We start from the raw sequence: 5,958 nt of genomic DNA on the forward strand, positions 1-5,958 counted from the left end.
TCTTCATTTGATCTCCATCACCTTCTCTGCTCCTCCTCCTCCTCCTCCTCCTGCCCCCTACTCCTCCTCCATGACCTTCTTCATTTGATCTCCATCACCTTCTCTGCTCCTCCTCCTCCTCCTCCTCCTGCCCCCTACTCCTCCTCCATGACCTTCTTCATTTGATCTCCATCACCTTCTCTGCTCCTCCTCCTCCTCCTCCTCCTGCCCCCTACTCCTCCTCCATGACCGTCTTCATTCGATCTCCATCACATTCTCCGCTCCTCCTCCTCCCCCTCCTCCCCTCCTCCTTCTCCCCCTACTCCATCACCTTCTCCCCTCCTCCTCCTCCTCCTCCTCCTGCCCCCTACTCCTCCTCCATGACCGTCTTCATTCGATCTCCATCACCTTCTCCGCTCCTCCTCTTCCCCCTCCTCCCCTCCTCCTTCTCCCCCTACTCCATCACCTTCTCCCCTCCTCCTCCTCCTCCTCCTCTTCCTGCCCCCTACTCCACCCCCATGACCGTCTTCATTCGATCTCCATCTCAGGGGCAGGTACGTTTATGTAAACACAGGGTACATTATATGCTGAGAAGATACGGCCAGGTCTGGTACACTTGTGTGTGATACGTACCTCTATATCGGTCTACATATCTGTAGTACCTGATACGACAACGACAGTGTGGCGGAGAGGGTCTATGTCCCCCAGGGTACTGCCGCACTAACGAGTCTATGGAGTCGCCTACGTCTACTCCCTAACACTAACCCTAACCCTAACCATATCAGATAGTTACCAGGGTACGTTCCGGTATAGCGGTCCGTACCCAGGGTACGTTCCGGCAGTAACCTGAGGGACATAGACCCTATGAGCGACAGTGTGTTACAGATAAGCATTTGGACGGCATTTACAGGAAATTGTCGGCAATAATAGGTGAAAGAGAGCAGAGAAATATTAAGACTTTGGTAGTAAATAGATTCGATAGATAAAAAAATATAGATATTAAATAGATAATTTCGTTATTTATTTAGCATTATATTTTATTGAAACGCTCCAAGTGCCTGCGCCTGTGCTCCAGAATGCCAACATGCCGTGTTAGAATGACGCTGCGTATAAGCGTGAGCCGCTCGATCCCGTGCCACGCTCTCGTTAACAGGGTGACATCATCGCCCGGATCCGCTCCCGCTAGTTTTTGCGAAACACGATCTTCACTACTAGAGTTCCTGGTTTCAACCGGCGTGTATAGTGTGGCGCGTAGACGCGAGCCCCCCCCCCCCCCGTGGGCGCTTATGTGTGACGTCGTTGAGTAAACTCTATGCTGTGAGCCGAATGCAAATTAGATTAACAAACTTGAGACTGCTTACGTTTACGTTTGCCGGCTGTTTTCCGTCTATAGGCGACGTTCGATGGACGACGCGGTTGCTCGTGCAGCGCTCACAGAACATGTGGCGACGATACTGGAAACTTAGTTGACGAACGTCGGTCGTTATATGTGCCGTCCTGCGACATCAGAATACACATTCGTGCGCTCTCGTGCGTTTACTCACTCACGTCTCATCTCACACCGAATTCATATCTCACACCGAATTCATATCCCACACCAAATTCATATCTAACATCGAAGCGATGCTCAGGGATAGAGAAGATGTCCAGTCCTATCTTATCAACTAACATCATCCTATCCAATCACCGTACTGGACATCATCTATCCTTGAACCGCAATCTCTCACACCGAATTCATATCTCACACCGAATTCATTTCTCACATCGAAGCCATATATCTCACACCGATTTCATATCTCACACCGAATTCATATCTCACATCGAAGCCATATCTCACATCAAATTTAATATTCTCTCACCGAATCCATATCTCACATCAAATTTAATATTCTCTCACCGAACCTAAATATTTGCAGCGCCCAAGTCCATATCTCGCGCGTTTTAGCACTGTTGTCGTGTGTCTTGGCGTCGCACCCACTTTCCGCTACATGTGGGCGATGATGCCCGCAGACTGGATGCAGGAAAAACCTACTCAGCTCAGCGATGCATTTGTATCCTTTACGATCTCCGCGTGAGGTCGCTTGGCGGCACGCTGTACGTTGCTGCCGCGCTCGCTGCTGCACGCCGCTGGTCTGCAGCTCTTCTTGCGGCAGAATGAGCGGGTTCACGTACACAAACGCGATTATAGCGAGCGCATGGTGCCGATAGGCGGCAGCACTAGACTGCTTTTACATCAAAATCAAACGGACAGCGAAAGAAGCGAATTATTTTACGAGGCCCGTTGACATCTCGTTAAACAATTTCATTCTGTTTCGCATAACTGTGGGTTATTCTTTACAATATTTTCATGATATCGCACGGATAATACATGTTGCAAGAAACGGCCCCCGGTCGCCCGCCATACACTAGGCTCTATTTACTTTCTGGTAGATGTATATATATCAAGAGTAGATAATAACACAATGTGTTATTATCTACTCTTGATATATATGGTGCTGTCAGGTCGTCCGAAAGAACAGAATACAAACACAGAACAGAACAGAACAGAAAAGAACAGTCGTGTACAGAAAACAGAAATTTGCCATAAACATCTTGTGTCCAATTTGGACCAGGTACATCTCTGATAATACCCTAGCTAATGTTATCCCAGCTACGATGTTGTTTGACTGTTTACAATCATCTAACGTTCTTAGTACCTTTAACGACACCACGCAGCCGGTACGGTTATCGAAATAAAGGTAACCTGGACAATCTATCCGGTGTAATGAAAAATATTCGTTCGCATTTATTGTTTTCTCCAGCGGTATGTCTGTACAGACACCACGGAGATGTGTTCGAAGAATTTAATGTTCGTAGCATCAAGCGTGTTACTTTGTCACTAGACGAGCGGTCGTGGCAAGGAAAAATGCTCAGTTCGCGCATCTAAATGCATAGGTGCCGCGGCAAAGTTTTTTTTTAGAAAAGCAGGCAAATTTGCACATTTCCTAGACAGAATCCGTGCGCGTAATGCATCGCGGCTGAGAAAATCTTCCCCGAGGATAAATAATATCACAGGTCAACAAAAATATCCACGCCGAGTTGATTTTTAAAATACACAGATCGCTGTTTTCCGTAAATTTTGCTTTATTCTCGTGGGCATCGACTCTGAGTGCCAAAATCGCGAGCGCCGCGTTTTTCTGAAATCGCGTGTGACGCACTAGCCTCGCGCGCATTGAGCTCCGACTGAAAGAAAGCTTGATTTCCAATGATAATCATGTGGTTATTTTGCCTAGACAGTCGTGCATGCAAGCGCTAGATCATAATGAACCCTGCGCAATTTTGATGTTCTTTGGAAAAAGTTACAATAATACTGTCACGCAACATCGCTCGTTTGCTCAATGGTTGTATCATGTACAGTGTGTGCTTCCAGGGCAGGTAGTTAAGCCAAGTAAATAGAAAATTATTGACGTATTTTGTTAGACCCGTACCTTTCTAATTAATTTCTTTATTTCTTTACACCATTTCCTATTAGTACGTTCTAATTATTCTAACCGTGGTAGATTATTTAATATTATTTACGTTAAAAACAGGCTTGTTATATAGCGTCAATACTTAGTAATACATGAATTCAGTTGCTTCTATTGTCATTATTATTGCAGAGGGTTGGTTCGTCGGCACAACGACATAATTCCCTTAAACTAAATAAAACTGCCAGTATACAGTAATCAGTGTACAGAATACAGTACGAACCTACTCCATGGTACGTTTCCCACGCCTTATTTAGTACACTATTTCTCCAGTTCTCTGGTGAATGACCTTAAAAAACAGCTTAAAGGCCAAATGTTTGACTTTAGTTCTGCTAGCCTACCCAGCTCGTAAAACCTACGAGGAATGCTAGGTTTGTACGATTACAGCGGCCGGATACCGGTCAGTAACAACTACAGCTATTCACTAAGAAGATCCTAACAGCTTTGATGACCAAATATTATTTTCATACGCAGCCATGCGTATCAACGCTGAGTAATCATGCAACAATATCACCACATTCTCATTAGATCTTTGCACAGGCGAACATGAGAATCACACTTCAGTTAATCCTCATGCAACTCATTTTTTTCCTATAGTTAATTCATGTTACTCATGTGGCGTCGTTTTAAGCAAACGATTAAAAGTCATGGGTGAATAGATTTAATTTTTCATTCGCGTTTCGGGAGGACACACCACATAAACTCTATACGTCCAACCAAGTAACGACCTGAAAGAATGCTACGTTACAAAATGTTGTCATTATGTCAGGGGAAATGTATAGCGTATGTCTCAACTCGGTACTAAGGCAAGCCATGCCCAAAGAATTGCAATATTTTTTCTTGAAATATGATTTTTTGTATAGAGAGGCAAACAACGTTAAGGCCAAAAAGTATTTGCAGGACGTGCGGCTATACGCCCACTGACTGTGTGATTAAACGGTTTCATTACTTTATTACATTGTGTTACGTTAGTACAGTGTATTACATTAAACCTATGATTTTAATACTACGTTTTTAGCTCGCCTTGACATCGTAAAGATGAGCTATTGCCATGAGGTGTCGTCCGTCGTACGTCCGTCCGTCCGTCCGTCCGTCCGTCCGTCAACATTTGGCTACGGTCAACGATAACTCAAGAACCATTTGAGCGGGTTGACCGCCTATTTTGGAGCACGCCAGTCGACCTACTGTCGAGCCACGCCCACTTTTTGGCAAAAATGACAATGGCTATCTAAATTTATTCGATTTTGTTAAATTTTGGTATGTGGATGTGTGAGGCTAGCCCCAAAACAGTTGTTACTCCTATGGGAGAGATGATGTCCTATTACGTTTATTTCGTCTAACTGGTCAACAACTCTACAATCATACCTATATACGTGTAATATTGTGTTTTAGATTCTTCGTTACAGTAATTTGACTGGAATATTTTATTGTTTTTATTTGCGCGATATTCGAAAACCAAAATGGCGATCATTTAGACGTAGGAGATCTCTCGTCAAGATTTCAGACTTTCAGATCTGAAACATTTATTTTCGCATCAAAACTTATGCATATATCATTATCAAGAGTATATAATTGGAGATATGCTATATAATGGGAGTTCTCCCATATATACTCTTGCTTTATATATCCCCCCCCTCCCTCTTCTATCACACCCAAGGTGAGCTACAGTGTCATAATTACATAGTTACATTGACACATTCATTAATGCTTCACATAACATTGTATGATTCACATAACATTGTATCTATTGTATCTATTGTATCTATTGTATATATTGTCTATGAAATTTCACGGTGTGCTAATAACAGCCAACTCTTTTGCCCAATTTCTGCTGATATTGAAAACTGGCTTGACCCCTAGCGAACACAATATGTTACCTTACATTATGTTACATTACACCTATTTACTAACCCTTACTACTTTATTTAACTAAGAAACCGTGTGATAGATGTGATCGTGTACTAGGTTACTGGGTTCGGTTAGTCGCAAATTAATCTAGTTTACATGATTCGTTTAAATATATTAGTTTACGTGATACTGATTGATCATGATCCCAAAACTGATTACAATGAAAATATATGAAACTTTTATGAATATTAACCATGCATTTCTTATTTCGGTATAGTTTCTCGTTAGTTTTTTAGTTATGTATTTGTTTTTGAAATTATCTTTATAAAATTCACGGCAAGTGGTAATTCAAATACAACACTTACTGGTGGAAAATGAGATTTTCTTAAACCGAGTTTATTCTATTGACTTTTAGTTGAGAAGATGTCGAGTTATAGTTTTTAGTGCTAGAGTAAATAGAGAGATAGAAAGAGAGATAGATAGATGACTGGTTGGCTGGATGGATGAATAGATGGATGGATGGATGGATGGATTGATGGATGGATGAATGGATGGATGGATGGATGGATGGATGGATGGATGGATGGATGGATGGAACGACTATCACGAGCCTAGGTCGAGCCGT

At 42.8% G+C, this 5,958-nt stretch overlaps 1 protein-coding gene across 1 annotated transcript in view; it reads right to left on the reverse strand.

The window, feature by feature from the left end:
• The window catches only part of LOC106804824 (adenylate cyclase type 1-like), a 118,008-nt gene extending 115,898 nt beyond the window's left edge, over positions 1 to 2,110 (reverse strand). The window contains exon 1 of the mRNA XM_014806174.1: positions 1,341 to 2,110. The gene's annotated coding sequence lies outside the window, so the exon portion shown is untranslated. The remainder of the gene's footprint in view (positions 1 to 1,340) is intronic.
• Between the last annotated feature and the right edge of the window lie 3,848 nt (positions 2,111 to 5,958).

Source organism: Priapulus caudatus, unplaced genomic scaffold (genome assembly GCF_000485595.1).
Source record: "Priapulus caudatus unplaced genomic scaffold, Priapulus_caudatus-5.0.1 Scaffold89, whole genome shotgun sequence".
Lineage (NCBI taxonomy): Eukaryota > Metazoa > Priapulida > Priapulimorpha > Priapulimorphida > Priapulidae > Priapulus > Priapulus caudatus.